Raw genomic sequence first — 22,856 nt, 5'->3', positions numbered from 1 at the left:
ACTGAATAGCCAGTGGATGGAATCACCTGGAAGGATCTTCACAAACTTGTGGCAATTGCTACTGATGTGGTCTGGGACCTCAGTTCAGGCTGTCAATCAGAGCCTGCATGTGTGTTCCATGTTCACTGGGCTTCCTCACATCATGGGCAGCCTCAGGACTATTGGACTTTCCCATGAAGTCTGAGGGCTCTGAATGTGAGTGCCTCTGCAGACAAAAGAGATGCTTCATTGCCTTTTAGGATGTAGACTCTGAAGTTACTTTTGCCATACTCTATTGATCAAAGCAGTCACAGACTTGCCCAGATTGAATGATAAGAGAAATAGACCCAAACTCTCAATGGAAAGAGTGCCAAAGAATAATTGGGCAATTTAAAAACCATCATCCTATTTGGATATCAATTTTCCAAATGAAGAAAGCGAGACATGGAGAAAGGTTATTCATGTAGGACAAAATAAGGCCCAGAGGTGACACCCTTAACTTCCAAACAACACTGCCTCTGGGATACTTGAAACCCTCGCACCCATCACATTTAATGCTCTCAAACTGAACTGTCACCACTCACCTTTTCTCCTGAATTAATCTCCAATGACATATAATTCCACCTAACCATCGACCTAAGCTAAAAACCTAAGAGTAATCTTTGACTCACCTTCAGTCATGAATCTAATCCATCACCCAGGCATGAATTGTTCACAACATTTGAAACACTTACACAGTTGCACCTCTTCTGTTTCTAGCACATACTTCCATTTGCTCTATGGGCAGGAAATCCACTACCACTACCACTTCCCCTGCACTGCCCACCCTTGGGATCTGCTGAGTTCTTTTAGTTATACACAGAAAACCCCCTCTGGGACCTCTATGCCAATGGTGCCTTAGGAGTTTAACTCTGGTCATGTAAAGCCATGGCCCCTCTTCCCAGTTTTAGAAAGTAGCTTTCGTTTTCAACCTTCTATATCACAAGGGCTTTACTTCCCTCCCTTTCATAGCTGAGAGAGCCTGGGCACTTTTAAGAAGGTCTCAGACCTAAGGAACAATAAAAATTTCTTTACCTTCTCTGGAAGGAAAATGCTGTGTCTTCCTCACTGTAACACACAATAAATCTCCAATGCAGGGTCAAAAAGTAGGACCCTAATTACCAACTGCTGAAGTAACAGAAGCAAACACAGGGAAAGTCATCTTTGTAAGGCTTCATATGGCATTTATCTGCTTTTCCTTCTAAATATTCCTTAAACCATCCCCTCTCCCCTAGTCCTGCTCTAGCACGCGAATCTGGGTTCCCATCACCTCTCTATACACAAACAGCTTCCAGATCCTCAAGAACTTCCATTGTCCCAGGACCTCAAGGGCTAGTGGCATGGAAAACACCATCAATAACCCTATGGCAAACACCAAAGCTCCACTTCTATCTGCTTCATGGGCTGGATCCCCTCTTAAGAGTGCTCTTGGAAAACAAACAGGCCAGTTCTGCAGCCAAAAAGAGAAGTTACAGGAAACTCCAATCAAAACCAAAAATTCTGCCATGACAGGCTACTGCTGAAAGCCCTGTGATGGTGCCCATTGGCTCAAAATGAATTCCAGTGTCTTTATGTGATGCAAGGATCTCCCTGGTCTGCTGCCTCCAAAGTCCAGCATCTTCCTCTTGTGCATCATCTTCCAGGCATACTGAACTGCTTGTAGTTCCCAGCAGATGTTGTGTGATGTCATGGCCCTGGGTTTTTGCTCATCCTCTCCCCTCTGCCTAGTTCTTTCTATCTCACCCAGCTCCCATTCAAGCTTTTACAATCACTTTGGATATTAGCCCCAGCAGCATCTGCCAGTTTAGGTGCCCATCCTGAGTGCTCCAGAAACACTCTATGAATCATGATCGCTATTTTACAACTACCAGCGCATAACCCTATTTCATCTCTATCCTGAGAGTTTCGTAGAAACAGAGCCTGAGTTTAATCCATCTTTGTATCTCTGGTGCCTTGCAGAGTGTCTGATAGGCCGACATACTCAGAAAACATGGGCTGGATGCACACATAAAGGATGAAGAGTGAACAAGGAGAACTTCTTCCAACAAACTGCAGCTTGCCACACCAGAGACCCAGCTCTGACTCTCATACCACTGCATTCTTTCAGGACCAAGGAGACTTCCTCACTCTCAACCCTACAAAATAGAATATAATCCTAGATGATTCACAAGGCACCTGAATTGCTTCAGGGTCATTATTATGAACATCCATTATCCCAATAGCAGCAAAGAACAGATGCAAAAGTTAATAGAGTTTTCTGAATGTCAGAATGCTGGATAAACACATTTTTGCTGCATTATATGCCAAACGATGCCAAAAATGTGGACACATGAAGGAAGTTGGGTCTAAGCTGCAAGTGCCACAGTCCCAGAAGCTGCAGAGCAGAAAAGTCCTCCAGGATTCCTACTCTCATCACAAAAATCAGGCAGAACTTGCCCCTGAGGTGCCGCAAGAAAATCCAAATCAATAGCCCACTAGATGGGGATCCAAATACTCAATATGCATTCCAGAACATACCCCGGGAGTTTCCAAAAGCCTAGCACTGTCATGTCATTACTAGGAGGCTAACCTTACCCCAGCCAGCCTCTTCCCAGGGCTGTGGAAAGCCCTCCAGGAGGTTCTGGGAAATATTCTACCTCCCCATGTGCCAGCATCTATATCCAGCCAAGATTCACCATGTGCCTCTCTGGTTCTTTTAAAATCTCTCTTTCCCAGAGCTCTTCACCTTGCCCTTTGGTGAGATTTCATTGCACTTTGATATGTAATTTTTCATTACACATGATTTGCTCATTTGTATTTTTATTTAAAAACCAGATTATATAGGCAAGCCTGTGCATAACGGCAGTGGGTTCATCTTATGGATTTTGACACATCTGTTGTCTTCAGTAACTATGCAAACACCGGGAATGAGCTATAGAGCCCAGAAATAATGTTTCTATTGTGAGCTCAGGGAGTCTTGCCCTAGCTTCCACTCTGACAAAGAGAATTCATTTGCAAATTTCTTGCTGATAATAGATATTCCAATGTGGATAATAGGTATGCAGGCAGTGAATTTGCAAAACTAGTCATAGTGCAATAAAAGGAAAAATAAATCTAGCTATGAAAATAAATATAATGAGCCTTTTTGCAGTTATTGAAATTAAATTTAAAAAAAGGAGAAAAACTGTACACGCTGTGTTTGGGTGTGTATGCATATCTTCGTGAGTTTCCAAACATTAAGTGAAGGACCAAGTTCATACACACCTCAAGTAGCCAGTGAGAACAATGTCCTTCATGTGTGTTTAATTTGCTTTGTAAATACAAGTGTAATTGGTATTTAAGGGGCCTTTCTAAATTGCCGGTGCCCCCTCCGTCTGAGCATGAGTAATCTAATTTTTCTGCAAAGCGTGTTGCAGTTTGACAGACAGGTCTCCAAGGACTGTCTTGCATGACAGCATCCGTGAAAATGAGTTCTGAAGTATAGTCACACCCCCCACGCACGCGTGGAATCCCAATCACCCACGACTCATAGATCCATTTGCCCTGTGTCTTGCGGCTGATGGATAATATATTCATTTGCTTCTGGCAAAAAAAAAAAAAAAAAAGAAGAAGTGAGAAGGCACTGGTGCATATTGATTGCATCGTAAAGGAGCTGTAATTGGAAGGAGTGATACGCGGCTGCTATGTGCGCCTCTGTCCTTCACTCTGCGGCCAACTGGAAAAAATGAACCCCCAAACCGTCAGGTGATGGAACCATTCTCCCTTGTTAGAACTGGTAAATTAAAATCTATCTCCCTGACAACAGCGGATTTGTTTGCAAGTGTCACTGAGTATTTTAGCTGAGCACTAAATATCATCTGATTAAAATTACTCCCTGAAGGAAAAGTGTTAGCTTTAGCATCTAATTCTATTGTGTTTAAATAATATGCAATGCATATATGTTTTTTTAAATTTTTAAAATTTTTATTACTCAATGAATTTATTACATTTATAGTTGTACAATGATCATCACAATCAAATTTTATAGGATTTCCATCCCACAACCCCAGCACATCCTTCTTCTATATTTAAATAACATAGAAGTTTAATGATGAAACTTCAGTATTTAAAGGGCAAGATTAATTCTACTTATAGAAAAGTTAGTCACAAGCACACCTAGGTTCCAGCTTATAGAAAAGCATAATCAATGTACCCATAGGTTGCAGACATTCACTGCTTGTTAGACTGATTTAAGTGGACAGCCAGTCTTCCAGGAACTCAAGCAGCTACCTGCATTCAGTGCTGATAAGGCTTTTGCTGCTAATCCATAATTGGGTGTTTGGTATTTTGGCAGCCATGCTAAAATCCCAAGGATTTTATTATGACAGTGTGAATTAATTGGATAAAACATTTTCACTAGGATGCATTGTTTTGTCCATGAGTGGGAATAGTTCATATATTTGGGCGGCTTTATTTAATATACAACAGCTATTTTGTTGAATAATTCCAGCTTTAGGAAATATCTAGGCAGGTAATGAAGTGTACCTGCTCCTTGTATAATGAAATATTTTATCCATTTTTTAAATCTCCCCCAACTATACAGTATATAGTTGGTGTCCAATAAATTACCAGTTGAAGTGGTGAATGAATCGAATGAGGCAGGGGAAATAAAATGCCTCACCACATGTACTACTTTAAGATGTCCCAGAATATACTTGAAACAACGCAAATTATGACTTACTGGACACTGGCATTAAATTCATTAAAGAGAACTCACATTCTGTGCTGTGTCGTAAAATGCCAAAGAACATACTTTTCAAGTGCCAGATGCTTTCTGAAAGGATAGAGTCACCACATGTCTTAGCTGGTTTTCCCGGGGGGAAGATTTGCCTGCTCTCACCAAATGGGTCAGTCGCCATCCTCCACAGGGCATGTTAACCCTCCTCCCCACTTCCTCAGTCACATGCTCTGGAGTCAGTCCCAGAAATAAGAGCCTGGAACATAAGCAACATCTAACAGCACAAAAAAATATGTCTGTGACCCTGTAGGAACAGAGCCGGGTAGCCCCTCTGGGAAAGAGGCCACTCACAAGTAATTCGGCACATGCATCTTAGTTTCCAACCTAATAACTCCCTCATTCCATCATCACCTCCCCACTACACATAAACCACAAAGTAGGAATGTGCAGATATAAATATGCATGAGTGAACATATATTTGTTCATATCACAAATTGCCTCTTTTTACAGTTCCAGATTGCATAGGATCAATAAAATTGTGTAAAAATACCATCTCATCTTATTAAAAGGACCCAAGAACAATACCATGGCAGACCCAATAGCTTAGCATGGAGATGATGGATGGGTTCCATCATCATCTTTTTATTGAAGTGAAATTCCCATAACAAAATCAACCATTTTAGAGTATACAGTTTGGTGGCATATAGGACATTCACAGTGTTGCAAAAATCTATCTGGTTCTGAAACATTTCCATTATTCCAAAGTAAAACCCTGAATCCATTAAGCAGTTATTCTTCATTCTCCTCTCCTCTTTTCCCTTGGCAATCACTAGTCTGATTTCTGTCTCTATGGATTTTGCCCATTTGGGGCATTTCAGAGAAATGCTACAGCCTTTTGAATTTGCATTCTTTCACTTAGCATAATGTTTTCAAGGTCCATCCATGAAAACATCCGTGTTTTCAAGGTACTTTATAGTTTAGTAATATTTCATTGAATGGATGTACCATAGTTTGCTTATTCATTCTTCCATAAAAATCATGTGTTATTTTTGTTTTTGTTTTTTTTTTCAGTTGCACCCATGGCATATGGAAGTTCCCAGGCTAGGGGTTGAATCAGAGCTACAGCTTTCCCACCTACACCACAGCCACAGCAATGCCAGATAGAGCCTTGACTGTAAACTACATGGCAGCTCTCAGCAATGCAGGATCATTAAGCCACTGAGCGAGGCCAGGGATCAAACCTGCAACCTCATGGATCTTAGTTGGGTTCATTAGGCACTGAGCCATGAAGGAAATGCCAGAATCATGTGTTCTTAAGGACCCACAACTTGACAGTGGAGGGGGGAAGCTTTGAAATATCACATCTCTGGTTTGAATTTTAATTCAACCAGCCACTAGCAAAAAAACCACGACACCCAAAGGACTACAGCATTAGAGGCCTGGTCCAAGGACTAAAGGAGATGGTATGTTCCAACCATTATTAGAGTTCTTGAGGCACCATGCATTGATATTATATTTGAGACTGCCTAAAATACAAAAATAGGACTTCTAAAAAAATAATCTTTTGGGGAGAAAAATATCCATTATAAATGCAACATTTACTTGTTTCATTTTACTTTCTAATAATGGATTTGGTGGAAATGTAAATTGGTGCAGCTGCTATGGAAACACAACGGAAGTCCCTAAAAAATTAATAATAAAACTACCATATGGTCCAGTAATTCCAGTTCTGATAGTTATCTGAAGGAAATGAAAACACTAACTCTGAAAGAGATATGCACCCCTATGTTCATTGCAGCATTATTTACAATAACCAAGACATGGAAACAACCGAAATTTCCATCAATGATTGAATGGAAAAATAAAGTACAATGTATGCATATGTGTGTGAGTGTGTGTATGTGGGGGGGGGGTGTACACAATGGAATATTCAGTCATAAAAAGTAATGGAATCTTGCCATTTGCAACAACATGGGTGGACCTCGAGTGCATTATGCTGAGCAACATGTCCGACACCTAAAGACAAATAATGTATGATCCCACTTCTGTGTAGGATCTAAAACAAAAAAGGAGTTCATGCTGTGGGGCAGCAGGTTAAGAATCCAACTGCAGCAACTCAGGTCCCTGCGGAGGTGTGGGTTTGATTCCCAGCCTGGCTCAGTGGCTTAAAGCATCTGGTGTTGCCACAGCTATAGCATAGATTGCAGCTGCAGCTTGGATTTGATCTTTGGCCCGGGAACTTCCATATGCTGTGGGTGTGGCCGTAAAATAAAATAAAAAAAACAAACAAAAAACTGAACTCATAGAAACAGTGACAAGATTGTGCTTGCCAGAGGTGGAGGTTGGGAATGGGCAAAATGGGTGAAGGTGATCCAAAGGAACAAACTTCCAGTTATGAAATTAATAAATTCTGGGAATATAATGTATAGTATGGTGACTTATAGCTAATTAATACTGCATTGTATATTTGAAATTTACTAAAAGATTAAATCTTAAAAGTTCTCATCCCAAGAGAAAAAGAGTGTTACTATTGGTGGTGACAGACACTAAATAGGCTAAGTGATTACTTTGTAATATATGCATATATGGAATCATGTTTTACTACACCTTAAACTAATGTTATATGTCAATTAAATCCAAATTTTAAAAACAAATGAAATAAAAATGAGATACTATAGTACTCTCACTAGAATGGTCATAATTTAAAAGACAAACAATAGCAAACTTTGGTGAGGATGTGGGGAAATTAGAACCCTCATACCCATGGAAACAGAAAATGATAAAGCCACTTTAAAAACAGTTCAGTGGCTTCTTTTAAAGTTAAACATATATTTACAATCAAGTTTATCCCTATCTAGTTTTTGACATAAGAGAAATACAAACATATGTCCACAGAAAGACATACAATCAGGTTCAAAAGAGAGTAATTCATAACAACTGAAAACTGGAAACAATCCATATCCATTAACTGGAAAAGATAAGCAGAATATGGTATATTCATGCAATGGAATACTATTTAGTAACAAAAAGCAGTAAACTACCAATACATGCTACCAAAAAAAAAAAAGGTAATATTTTAATTTTCTTCTTTTGCATGAATAGGCCACCTGGAATAACCAGTTCAAGATATGTGACTCAATTTCTAAGATTTTTGGAACGAACTCGAATTGACTTAAATGTGCTTATCTTAAGTTATTTTTACCAGCATCAAGTTTAGACCCTAGCAAGAGTTGCCCCTACATTGGGCCCCATGCATTAGACCCCCAAATCACAAACACAAAGAAATACGTTTATTAAAGAACAGAGGTGCTTCTGTTTCTTGGGATTGGGAACAGCATGTCTTCTCACTTAAATGTCCCTACTGTGGACAAACATCTCTGGAGGCTGTACCTCTTGTACGCTGTCCCCTTACAAAATGTGACTGGTCTCAAGGGGCTAGGTAGTAAGAACATAGATATTTTCACAATTTTATTATTTACAACATTTAGTATATCTGAAGCATTTCATAGAAAAGGGAAAAAAATGATTGAAAAATCAATCAGTTTCGAAAAATTAGGAATCCAGAATGGCAACTGACTTCTTACAATGAACACTGGAAACTGAACCATAGAATACCATGGAACAATGCCTTCTGATACCAGGCAAAACTGAATTCAAATTCGTACCCAGACAGATCATTAAGCAAGTGGGAGAGGAAAATATAGACATTTACATTCAACCAACATCTCAAAATATTTCCCATTTGACTTTTATCAGAAATCTGCAGAAAGATGTTTTCTTGAAACAAGAGAAGAAAACAAGATATAGTAAGAAAAGAGCTTCAGGAAAGTTACATTAATGGTCTTCCAAGGAGGATGCTGAGGAAATGTCCATGATGATAGCTGAAAAGTGGACATACGAGTCAGCAAATTATGGTAGTGGGATGGCACACTGTTTGTGTATGTTTGTGTAAATAAAGTTTTATTGGGACTCAGGAATTCATTCATTTATTGTGGGTTGTTTTTTTTGTTTGTTTGTTTGCTATAGGTTAGAGTTGAGTAGTAACAGCAAAAGCCTAACCTAAACTACGCTGGCCGGCCTGGAATGCAACCTTCCCAACTTGGAACAAGACGATGGAGGAAGGTCTTCGAGAGGAAAACAACACCAGCAACAACAACAACAAAAATGGAACTGATAGATTATATTACTGGCTGTATTTGTTCTTATTAAGAGTGGCTTTCAAACTTTATTAGATGATTTAAGAACAAATAAATGATGGGTGCATAGAAATTTAAGCAAACAAAAATAATGCAATTTTAAACTCACAAGAAGACCAAAAGTTGAATAAGAAAATATTTTCATCATGGAACTCTAGGTAGCTTGTGAACAATATTTTATAGGCATAAAAATGTAAATCCAATAGTGATTTAGCAATATTAGGAGCATTGGAGGAGATAAATACAAGTGAGGGAGAGAAGGAAAGTGAAGAAGTAAATATTAATCCCCCATAGAAAGATATTCATAGATGATATACAAAAATTTTTTAAATAAATGTATAATATTATTTAGAAATGTGGAAGAAAGTATCAGAACAAATAGACTTTTATTTTAAGACTCGTGGAATTATTTTCCTTCATTAACTGTACATATTTGATTAATATAAAACATACAATTTGCAAGATGGTAACTATAACTCTATTAATTTGTTTAGGTTGGTTTGAAGTGAGTAAGTAAAGAACAATGAATCACAATGCCTAGATTTTCCATGTGTTATTCTTTGGTATCTACCTGCTTCCATTTTTAAACAATGTACAAATAAGGACCAAGCTGAGGAGTTCCTGTCTTGGTTCAGCAGAAACAAATCCAACTAGTATCCATATGAATGAGGGTTCGATCCCTTGCCTCGATCAGGGGGTCAAGGATCCAAGCCGCATCTGCAACTTACACCATAGCTCAAAGCAGCTCACAGCAATGCCCAATCCTTGACCCACTGATCTTGTAAATACACAAACCTCTTAGTGTATTCAAAGTGGTTTGGTTTACTTAAACATAGTAAGCAACCTCTCAAGAACCTTCATCTAACTTAAGGTAGGGTTTAATTTTTTTTTTTAATGATTCGGTATTCCTGGATATAATGCTCAATGATGACTTTACTATTCTTCATATGGGTATTGTTGGAGCAAATCAATATGTAGAAGCAATTTTGACTTCTTTTAAGAAGAGACATGCCAAAGACCTAAAGGAATTCAGGCCAGAAGTTGAATAATCACTCCCATTTTTTTTTTTTCTGTTCCATCTTGATTTGATTTTCATGAACATCCTGTTTCAAGGGAATTCTGAGTGTACTAGTTGTAGATCAATGCTTTAAAAAAAATTAGAGGAATGGGAGGCCACAAGGGTAGGGGGTGAAGTGTGGTAGTAATTTGAGCAGGAACAGGTCTTTCTGCTTATGCTCACACTGTTTTCGTGTTTACTTTCCATTTCTCTATCTTTATGAAAATGAAGATCTCATATTGTCCTGGAGGGAAAAAAATAATATAATATGTCACAGCATGTTTAGTTGTTTTCGTATACATTTAACAATATGTTTGCAATTTTAATAGTTATAACTCTTTGTCCCTCTTTGGAATGTGGGGGTTTCACTTGGGTATGATGCTGAGGCTTAGGGCTACCACCTTAAACTAATGCATATTTGAAGTTTGTCAGTGAGGAAAGAAGTAAGAATTCATATATTTCACATAAAACAATGGAAATTTTACCAATGGAATAGAATTTTACTGACCTAATACTTTTTAATAGCCTAGATTTTTTTTCCCCTGAAGAGCTAAAACATTTGCATGGATCATCTCAGTGGATTCCACAAGGTTTCTCTGAAATTTTAGCTATATATATGTATATATGTATATCTGTGGCCAAAGAGTGAGACAGTCAAACAAGTGGGGAAGCAGATTTAGAAAAGTGGGAAAGTAATACATTTGGCCTATAATTTAGGTAGAAATTTAGGACACTATTTGCATTAGGATGCTAATTTTATTTAGGATGCTATTCATTTTATGTTATTTTGAGTGACAAATGCACACAAAGTGAGAAAGAGAAGAACTTTGTGAAAAAACTGCCCTGTAAGTCTCTGAGTAGCTACATAGTCAATAAAGGAAATAAGGACTTGAAGGAAATTAGTACAAGGAAAATTGCAAATATTGTGTCAACATTGATATTTGTTCTCAGAGAGAACTGTATTTATTTCACAGAGTTGATTCTATCCTCATTTTTCACACATTGAAAAATACCATTATCACAAAAGAACAAGTGTTTTCCAACCAGATCAGAGTAAATGAAGAAAGTTATGATTTTGAAATACATTGACAGGTGTCGAAGGCCTGTTGCAAAGGAAGTATATAGCAGGCAGGCTTGCACACTCGCTCTCTGTACACCTATAGGCAGCACACTTGAGAAGATTTCAATAAGAGATCAAGAAGAAATAAATATTCCATGTATATCCAAAGCCATTTTTCCTGTATTAGACAATTACATGTAACCAACTGGAAGGTTTCTTTGGCAGCTTGTTTTGTTGCCATTTGAGACGAGAAGTCATTTCCCTCTTTCCCACCAGCCCCACCTCCAAAATCCAGCAGGAAAGAATGTCTGAATGGTTTCCTTCCATCCAAGAGACATTTCTTCTATCCATTTGACAATATAAACAGCTTGAGTTTTCACATAAATAGATATTACGAGAAGAAATGCTATCCATGGAAAAAGAGACACGGGTATCATACTGTGCAGTGTCCTACATTCTACAGTTGCCCACCATGTTTGCTCATACTCAGTGGCCTCCAAAAATTTATCATCAAGAAACTCAGAAGTATTTGGAAAACACATACTTGATGAAAGACATATTCAGAATTTACCAAAAATATCCACAATTTAGTGGTAAGAAGACAAAGAAAAAATGAGTAAAAATTTAAATGGATATTTATCCAAATATCTACAAATGACTAATAACACACAAAAACATGCTCCACATGATTACCTGGTCTAGAAATTCAAATTAAAACCACAGTGAAATACCACCTCACGCACTAGAATGGCGTGAAGACATTGAATGAATAAGACAAGTAATAACATATGTTGGAGAGAATGTGGAGAAATGAGAGCTTGGCACATTGCTGGTGGAATTGTAAAATGGTACAGTTAAATTGTAAAAGAGTTTGGCAGCCTATCAAAAACTTGAATATAAAATGTTCACCTGATCCAGGATTGCACTTCTGGTATACACCCAAGAGAAATGAAAACATGTGCACAAAAAATACTTGTGTACATGTGTTCACAGCAGCAGAATTCATCAAAACCAAAACTGGAAACAATCCAAATGTCCATTAATTGATGGATGGATAGACGGAACATGGTATAGCCATCCAATAGTACAGCATTCCATATTAAAGATAGACAAACTATTGGCACACACTATGCCATGGGCAAATATATGCACTATCTAGAATGAAAGAAATTAGACACCAGAAACCACATATTATATAACTGCCTTTCAAATACTCAGAAAAGGACAATATAGAGATAGAAACTATATTATTGGTTACCTAGAACTACAGCAGGAACTGTGCAGGTGTTGGAGAGGAGGTAACGTGTGACATGGTCTGAGCAAGCATACAGGGGGAATGACCTCTTTTGGCAGGTCTCAGTGCTCATTTCAGGTGACCATGAGCATCATTTGAAATGCTCTCTTCACATGCCTTCCAACATGCCCTACACTTCCTTGGTTTTTCTTCTAGCCCATAAACTATTTTTCTTCAGTCCTTTCAGGTTCTTCTTCTTTTCTCTGAACTCTTGCTTTTTCTTGTGCCAAACTCAGTTCTCTATTCTTTTCTCTATCTAAATTCTGTTTATGGTCTTAATTTCATTTTATGGTCTCAGCTACTATCCACATGAAGATGATAGGCAAATTTCTATCTCCATCCTAGAACACATTCCTGAATTCCAGGCCTTTATGTTATAATGCACCATGGACCACTCACATGCCCCTTCATGAAAGAACTTGCCTTCAAGCAGTACAGTTATCTATCAGTCTCCAGCATCTGCACCTTCAAGATCTGTTGCATCATTTGAGCTGAAGCCATGCTCTCCCCAGCCAGTCCCCAGGCAATGACTAAAGATGACAAGGATACTTAGGCCTGGTCATTTCTACCCAATATGGGAATTCTTTAACTCCAGAGCACTCAACCAGCTAGGCCAAGACTTGTTAGATCTGCATCGCAGTCTGTTCCTCTCCTGGATAAATCCCGCTTCTTTCCCCTTTAATTATAGCAAATGTTGTTCCCAATAAACTTCATGGACTCCCAGCTCTGTCTCAGTGTCTGCATCCTGGAAAGCCCCACATGACAATAGCCAGCTACCTAGCCAGGTACCTACAACAGAGCTGCTGGATTGACTGCTAGATACTGAAACATACTATGTCAAAAGTCAAACTCCTGTTCTTCGTCACTTAACCTGCTTCATAATAACCTTCTTTCCCACCCCCTAACCCCACTTTTTAAGGTCACACCCACAGTATATAGAAGTTCCCAGGCTAGAGTCAAATCAGAGATGCAGGTGCCTATACCACAGTCACAGCAATGTGGGATCTAAGCCATGTCTGCGGCCTACACCACAGCTCATGCAATGCTGGATCCTTGACCCACCGAGTTAGTGGAGGCATTGTGCATTTCTCCCCTGCATACTTAATTTTTTTCTTCACTGTATACTTAACAGCATAGAATAAGTATTCAATAATTGCATGTCAAATGAATGAATGAATGAATATATTGTCTATTTATCCTTTATTCTCCTAAAGCCTTCTTTTCTCCAAGGGAGAAGACATTCATTTGACCAGTGAGACTAGTTCTGACCTAGGTCTAAATGTCAGTCTTGCATCTGAGGACAATTTCACTGCAGGTCAGTCTTGTTGTGGTTCTGCTCTGGTTGTGTGTTAGGAACTATGTTCTCATGGTCAAAACCTTGGTCTTAGGACCAAGCTCCTCCATGAGTTTCTGGACACTGGTCTTATATCTTCTGCTTGTTTCCTTTATCTGCGTAATACCTGTAAAAAGAAAGTATACTTTTATTCTTTCAAACAGATCCCCCTGTCTTTCTACTACACACACACATACCTCACATCCTGGGACCTCCTCTGAGGGACTTCCCAGATGGCTCCTTCTTGCCTGTTCTATGCTGCCTGCAGGGCTGGTCTCTCCCCAATGCCCTATTCCTGGACTTTAAATTGATCACATGGTCATTGTTTGCTTGGAATGTGACTTGTTTCTGGAAATTTTAGTTTTTGGTTCTGTCTTTGGCTGAAATTTCCCTTCTCAGCTTCTAAAGCTCATACCCCCAATATCCATCCCTGTGTTACCTCCAAAGAAGATAAGGTAATTCAGCCTACCTTTTCCTGCCATAATCAACCCTGTCTCACCTGGCCAGGCAACCATGTCAGAAAGTAAGTCATATGTCAGAGAAACCCAAGTGTAACTTAAAAATCCATTCTCAGATTTGTGTAGATCCAATGACTAGTAAAATACAGCTTTACCTTAGTTAAAATATCATTGAGGTGAATTGGTTCTGCCTCTGGAGCCTCCACCATTTGGTCAACATGAATGTCTCTAGACACACCATTAACTTTTCTGCTTTAGAGTTTGATAGACTTGAGTGTTTGTAATGAACAGAGCGAGGAATTTGAGGCTCACATTCCCCTCTGATCAGGGCTTCCTGTGACAGCCCCCTGTGTGCTGCATCAGTAGGTTCCACAGCTATTTCAAGACTGTAGTCATTTGGTGAGCCCCTTCCCCCTGTATGCAGCACATACAGATAAGGACACCTGCCATCTGCATTTCGGGAAATGGATGATGAAAAAGAAAAATGCTGTTTAAGCTAAGGATTTGCAATTTCATCAAGTTTCTTTGAAATGAGTATTTTGCATTTTTAAAAGGCTTCTATTAACAATGGCATCACTGAAATATTCCTATAGTGAAGAAGACAGGCTAGACAGGCTCGTGTCTAGGTTATAAAAACAGCTAATATTGCATTCAGATTTAATAAAGTCAACAATTCTCTTTTGGTTCCTATTTCATCATAAGGCAAGTAAAATACTAGAGTCATGGGGTATTGGTATAGGTAGGACTCTAAGAGGTCATTATCCAGGAGCTTTCAAACCATGCACCTGGCATCCCAGAACTCTGGTCATTACCTCCACGCTTGGAAAGGCTAGGATAGAGACTGCTGGAGTTTGAGACACAATAATCAAATGACCAAGGCTTTAGGTCAACATGTCCACTTTTACTGGTGTAAAGATTTCTTTTGAATAAAATGAGTATGACTTTAATAGACTTTATTTTTCAGAACATTTTTACATTTATAGACAAATTGTACAGAAAATACAAAGAGTTCCCGTAAATCCTCTTGTCACCCCCAGACGATTCTTCCTATTATTGATAGCTTACATTAATGTGGTATATTTGTCACAATTGATGAATGAATACCAATACGCTATTATTAACTAAATTCATAGTTTACATTGTTTTCACTCTTTTTGTTGTACATTCTATGTGTTTTGAAGAATGTGTAACAATGTGCATGCATCATTACTGTTTCGTACAGAATAATTTCACTGCCCTAAAAAAAAATCCTGTGCTCCACTATTTCAAAATTGAAATTTTTATTTTAAGATTTTTAGGAAAAAAATGGCCAATTTATCATAGGATGTGCCCAAAATACATCTGTCTGCCATTCACCAGGCACCACCCAATAAAAGTACTTAACATGCTCTGCTTCTCAATTAAAATAGAAATCGGAGTTGTAATGCACCAAAGTCTCGTAAAAGGACAATGGCTCCATCAACTATTAAAATTAGGGCATATTAAGGACACCAGATTATATAAAGGAAGGAAGATTGCTCAGAGAAGAATTAACTTTTTGTTTTACTCTACAACCTCTGGACCATGGAATTCGCAGGAGCCACATGCAAATAAAGGACAAAAAAAACTAATTTTTTCTACAGATTAACAAGAAGATAAAACGCTGCTTTAATATATATATATATATATATATTTTTTTTTTTGGTCTTTTCAGGGCTGCACCCATGATGTATGGAAGATCCCAGGCTAGGGGTCAAATCAGAGCTGTAACTGCTGGCCTATGGCACAGCAACAGTAACATCAGATCTGAACTGTGTCTGTGACCTACACCACAGCTCACGACAATGCAGTATCCTTAATCCACTGAGCAAGACCAGGGATCAAATTCACATCCTCATGGATCCTGTGACCACTGCACCACCACAGGAACACCCACTTTAATTTTTTTTTCTGTCTTTTTGCCTTTTCTAGGGTCACTCCCGCGGCCTATGGAGGTTCCCAGGCTAGGGGTCTAATCGGAGCCATAGCCACCAGCCTACACCACAGCCACAGCAACGTGGGATCTGAGCCGCTTCTGCGACCTACACCACAGCTCACAGCAATGCCAGATCCTTAACCCACCAAGCAAGGCCAGGGATCCAACCCGCAACCTCATGGTTCCTAGTTGGATTTGTTAACCACTGCTCCATGACAGGAACTCCTAAATTTTTAAAGCTATATTGAAATACAATTTAGGAGTGTATGTATCTTTTTGAATGAAAGCTTTGTGTAAATATATGCGGGATTGCTGTATCGTATGATAGGCCTATACTTAGTTTTCTAAGGAAACTCCATACTGTTTTGCAGCACTATTCACAAGAGCCAAGATATGGAAACAACCTAAATTTTCATCAACAGGTGGAAGGATTAAGAAGATATACACAATGGAATACTTCTTGACCATACACAAGAACAAAATAATCCTAATTATGAGGATCCCATGTTTGTGACTCTTTGTTTTTCTTTTTTAAATTTTCTCTTTACCTTTAACTTTCACCATTTTACTTATGATATATTGTAGTATGGGTATCTTTGGGTTCATCTTCTTGGGACTATTTGTGTCCTGGACTGGGAGTATGCAGTTCTGTGGATGTGTGCTTCTGAGCAGAGTACCAGTTTCCTACAGACCTCTGGTAAGTCCCACAAGCTTTCAGACTAGCCAAGGGGGTTTATTTTCCTGGTGCCAAACCCTAAACTGGAGTGCTCAATGTGGGGCTCAAACCCTTCAGTCCTCGGGAGGAGCCCTGAGCCTGTGAAATCCTCCTCTTCCTCTGCCAAAACTCTTCACTGGCCAAGGATGTGAGTCCCAGTTAGATTGTGTCTCCTCCTCTCCTGTCAGATGATTCTCAGACAGAAAGCCTCTAAATGTTGTTGTAGTTTTAATGTTTGGTGGGGAAGGTGAGATCTGAGTATTCCTACTCCTCCATTTTGATTTCACCTCCCTTTAGTATTTCTTGTTAGGCCAATTTGATGGTGATAAACTCCTTCAGATTTTGCTTGTTTGTAAAGCTCTCTCTTCTTAAATCCTGAATGATAACCCTACCATGCAGAATATTCTTAGTTGTAGGTGTTTTCCTTTCAGCACTTTGAATACATCATGCAGCTTCCTCTGGTTTATAACATTTCTGCTGAAAAAGCAGCTGATAGTCTTATGGGAGTTCTCTTGTATGTAACTAGTTTCTTTTTTCTTGCTGCATTTAAGGTTCTCTAATTCTTACATTTTAATTATTATGTATGTATTGCAGACATCTTTGGGTTCATCTTGCTTAGAACACTCTATATCTCTTGGACCTGAATGTCTGTTTCTTTTCCAGGTTGGCAAAGTTTTCAGCTACTATTTCCTCAAATACGTTATCTGCCTTTTCTTTCTCTTCTCCTTCGGAGAAACCTATAATGTGAATGTTAGTATGCTTGATGCTATCCAAGTTGTCCCATAAACTATTCTCATTTTTCTTCTTATATTTTTTTTCCTGTTCCACTTGGGTGATTTCCACAGTTCTGTCTTCCAAATTGCTGATCCATTCTTCTATATTATCAAACCACACACACTGCTCAGTCTAAGTCCAATTATTCCCCATTATTGTTGCAAGAACTTCCCTAGTTTTATACCCAATGTCCTGCGATTTATGGGTTTTTCCAACCATATAATAGGAATAGGCAACATCTTCAGCCCTAGATGAACACCAGGCATTATTTTGTAGATTTTCCAGAAGTTTTGTTTGTTTGTTTGTTTGTTTTCCCCTGGACCCTGGTAGTTTTCCCACACACATGTGCTGATTAGTGTTCTGCTGAATGCTCCAAGGAAATTTGAATTTGAGGATATCTTAAGTTTTCTGGTGCTCTCTCCTCTCTGGTTCTCTACCCTGCAAATCCTTGTCACTTTGGTTCCACAGGACACTCAGCTACATCTTCCTAGATCAGGCTCTGCCAACTTTGCCCTGATGCCACTGTCCTTGTCCCATAGCCCAGCTACTCTCCTAAAGCAATAAGATGGAGAACATTATGAGGCTTTCCATATCGGTTTCCAGTCTCAGTGACAGATGTCCTTCATTGCCTGAAATTCAGTGTCTTAAAAACAGCTCTGTGTGTGTGTGTGTGTGTGTGTGTGTGTGTATTTCTCTGCCTCCTTTTTGACCCAGCTAATTCATCAAACCCAATGTTTGATTTTTCCACTACATAGGAAAAAATTCTCTCATCTAAGCTCTTAGACTCTCTCAATTCTATCTAAGGACATTTTTGGGGTCTGTGAACACTAATGTAAGAGCCCCTGCACAAGAAAAATCAAGCATCCTCTAGTAAAATTTCATCTTAGTTTTCACTAACCTCTTAATTTAAATAGCATTTCCTTATATTATAAATGTATGCCACAAATCACAGTAGTATTAATGCTCTGGTAATTTTGTCACCAACAAAAAAAATCACAGGTATTTTCATACCACCTTACTTTTTTTTGCCTTACTTTAGAAAACGAAGCCAGCCTGGCGATCATAAGCTATGGGTCCTGACTCACACAGAAACATTGGAATATCCTACAAGTGTCTTTGTCTTGTGTGTTACCCAAATATTTGCTGTATTCTGTCTAGTTCTACTCATGGATTGGCCTGCTGAAGCAATAACATCAGTATTCTCATACCACATATGGGGAGAACAAGACTCAGTGAGCTTAATCAAGGTCTCAGGGCTGGTAACATCCAAAATACTTTTCAGGTCCAATGTCTAACCCAGTGGTTCCTCCACCCTACATTGTGTCCATTATTTCTATACCAGAGTTTAGCTCCTAAATTAAAGTTACTATAAAAAAGCAAACCCAATGATAAGTTTATGAGCATGAGAATGATTTACTGTCACAAAGAGGTATCTAAAGCCAAGATCTTTTTGACATTTGTTTTCCTAAAAAACTAAAATTATGACATACTAGACAATAGAATATCATTTATTTGGGCTTACATTAAACTAAATGTATAATAAATACTGAATTAGCTCACATGAGGAATCCATACTAGCTTCTCAATGTCTGAGAGGACTGGGAGAAAGCCATCAGGATAGAAGATGAAAATGCACATAAATTTAATATTACATAACACTCAGTACTCTGGCTCATTTGTCACTTTTTTTTTGAAAAAATAACTGGAAAAATCACCTGTTCTCATAGAGACAAGTAGAATGAGCATTTTCCAAGTCCTTCAGAAAATACAGTGTGTACCTTCACACCATGCACCAAAATAAACTCAAAATGGCTGAAAGACTTAAATATAAGACAAGACACCATCAGACTCCTGGAAGAGAACATAGGCAAAACATTCTGTGACGTCAACCTTACAAATACTTTTTCAGGTCAGTCTCCCAAAGCAACAGAAATAAAAGCAAAAATAAACCAACGGGACCTAATCAAACTGACAAGATTTGGCACAGAAAAGGAAACCAAAAAAATGTATATATACAACATACAGAATGGGAGAAAATAGTTTCAAATGATGCAACTGACAAGGGCCTAATCTCTAAAATATACAACCAACTTATACAACTCAACAGCAAAAAAGCCAACAACCCAATTAAAAGATGGGCAAAGGACCTGAATAGACATTTCTCCTAGGAAGATATACAGAGGGCCAACAAGAACTTGAAAAAATGCTCAACATCACTGATTATTAGAGAAATGCCAATCAAAACTACCACGAGATACCACCTCACACCAGTCAGAATGGCCATCGTTAATAAGTCCACAAAGAACAAATGCCGGAGGGGGTGTAGAGAAAAGGGAACCCTCCTGCACTGTTGGTGGGAATGTAAGCTGGTACAACCACTCTCGAAATCAGTATGGAGATACCTTAGAAAACTATACATAGAACTACCATATGACCCAGCAATCCCACTCTTGGGCATATATGCAGACAAAAGTCTCCTTGAAAAAGACACATGCACCCACATGTTCATTGCAGCACTATACACAATAGCCAAGACATGGAATCAACCCAAATGTCCACTGATAGATGATTGGATCAGGAAGATGTGGTATATATACACAATGGAATACTACTTGGCCATAAAAAAGAACAAAATATTGCCATTTGCAGCAACATGGATGGAACTAGAGACTCTCATCCTGAGTGAAGTAAGTCAGAAAGAGAAAGACAAATACCATATGATATCACTTACATCTGGAATCTAATATACAGCACAAAGGAATCTTTCCACAGAAAAGAAAATCATGGACTTGGAGAATAGACTTGTGGTTGCCAAGGGGGAAGGGGAGGGAGTGGGAGGGACTGGGAGCTTGGGGTAAATAGATGCAGAATGTTGCCTTCAGGATGTATTTGCAATGGGATCCTGCTGTGTAGCACTGGGAACTCTATCTAGTCAATTACGATGGAACACGTAATGTGAGAAAAAGGAATGTATTCATGTATTGTAACTGGATCACCATGCTGTACAGTAGTAAATATATATATATGATAAAAAGTACAGTGTGTACATTGCAGTTCTGATATCTTTAATCATGAGAGGTGATCCTATCATGCAACTGCTCCAATCAGCTTCTTAAAGTCAATGACATCAACACAAGAACATGCCAAACATAATTTGAAAAGAAAAGGGCCTGGAGTTACCACATTTAAATAGTTTGTTAAATGTTGATATATCAGCCTTGATTAAGCTTCATGAGGTTGTTATGAAGAAAGATAAAAAGTATTCTCTTTTCTAAAAAATGGCTTTAGAGTGAATATCTGTTAGTGAAATCCTATTTACTTAACAGACATCTATTATCAACTCAGTAATGCATTTCTCAGAAAGAAATCCTCTAGTGCATGTATCAGAAAACATTTGTGGCTCTGTGTCCAAGGAAGTGGCCAGCCTCAGAACCCCCTGCAGGACCACAGGCTAATGACTGCTTTTCAGGTCTTCAAAGCGAAATCTTCAAAGTCTTTCAATGTTTCCCACTAGCCTTCCTGATGTTCCCCCTTCCCTTCCAAAGCCAAAGCATAAGCTGCCAAATCTGATGACCCGTGATGCTAGGATCCCAGCTCAAAGCACTTAGCTTCCCTCCTGTTCACTGTCTGTATTTATGATTCACTGCTGCTTACTAAGGTTGTCCCACTCTAGAATCTTCTAAAGAAGGGCTTCTGGCTAAAGAAAGGAATGGCAAAGAGTGTTAGCGAGCATCTACTCACTGTGTGCATAGCTCACAGTGGCTACAAATATAAATGCTCATTATCTCTTCCATGTTCACAACACTGTGAAGTAAATCTTAGTCCAATAATCTGGATAAGGAGCCTTTCTCTCAGGTAAGTTATATAATTTACCAAAGGCTACTGGGATGGTATGGCAAAACTGGATCAAGGTCTGTCTTCCCTGAAGACCATGTTCTTCCTATGCCATGTTATTATTTCATGTGTACAGCATCCAAAATACCCAACAGCCCCCACAGAAATCAAGATCTTCATTCCAGTGTGTGTCAGCAAGTAGAAATTAAATCTGATCAACTGGAGTTGAAATGACTGAAAATATGAAACCATCAATAAACTTGCTGGCTAGATCTTTTAAGACTTCAAGAATTCTCTTCAAGAATTTAAAAAACACTACAGCAATCAGAACTGTAAAACTACACTCATATGCCCATTAAGGAACACAGAAATCATGATCCCAAAACATGATCTGATTCAATTTCAAAGGCTTCTATCAAAGGCAGAATTGATTCAAATGTTTGAACTACATGGCACCACACTTGACAATGGGAAAAGATTAGGACAAAAGGCAATCGGCCAAATTTCTGCCCTATTTTATTGTAGTTTTGCTCCCTGACCTAACTCTTCCCACGGTTGCTTGTGTTGGTTGCACTGACCTTGATGCCAGAGTGACTGCTGTCCACAGGATGAGGCCACAAGCCTGTCCAGGTAAATAAGGAATTCATTTTAATTTATTTGCTACAGAGGATACTCTATATAAATGCAAGTTCTTCTGAAAAGCAAAATCTCTTTCCAATAATAAAACAGAGTGCCTTTTGTGTATGTATGTGTCTTTTTAGGGCCCCACCCATGGCATATGGAAGTTCCCAAGCTAGGGGTTAAATCAGAGCTGCCACTACCAGCTATAGCCACAGCAATGCAGAAACCGAGCTTCATCTTCAATCTACACCACAGCTCACAGGCAACGCCAGATCCTTAACCCACTGAGCGAGGCTGGGGATTGAACCTTATCCTCATGGATTCTAGTTGGGTTCATTACTGCTGAGCCACCACAGGAACTCCAAAAATAGACAGCTTTATGATGGAAAAGTTAAGGCAAATAAAACAATAATGATAATACTTTTATTATGATCCAATATAAAATTGAAAAAGGCAAAAAGCCAGTCTACAAAGTTGTTCTCATTCCAGGAATATCTACTTTCTGACCATTTCAAAAAGGCACCAGATCCAGTTCTAGCCTGTAGAGCACAGGCCAAGCCCTCTCCCTGCCTCATCCGATGCATTAGGAATTCTGCAAATGAGTATTCTTGGTTCACAGGGGGTTTGATCACAGAAAACTAGTTGTTGATCTCTGGATGCCTGCAGGCCTGCAATCTGTGCTACAAGTTTATCCCTCCAAGGAAAGAAAAGGAAGGAAGAGACAAGAGGATGGAACGAATACAAGCAGCTGTAACAAGTTAATTGGACCCTTGTGGGCCACCAGCAGGCACAAAATTAAAACAAACAGAGCCTCGCATTGTGCCCTTTCAGGACTGAACCCACCCA

Source organism: Phacochoerus africanus, chromosome 9 (genome assembly GCF_016906955.1).
Source record: "Phacochoerus africanus isolate WHEZ1 chromosome 9, ROS_Pafr_v1, whole genome shotgun sequence".
Taxonomy (NCBI): domain Eukaryota; kingdom Metazoa; phylum Chordata; class Mammalia; order Artiodactyla; family Suidae; genus Phacochoerus; species Phacochoerus africanus.
The sequence above is the reverse complement of the archived record's forward strand: the minus strand, read 5'-3'. Positions refer to the sequence as shown.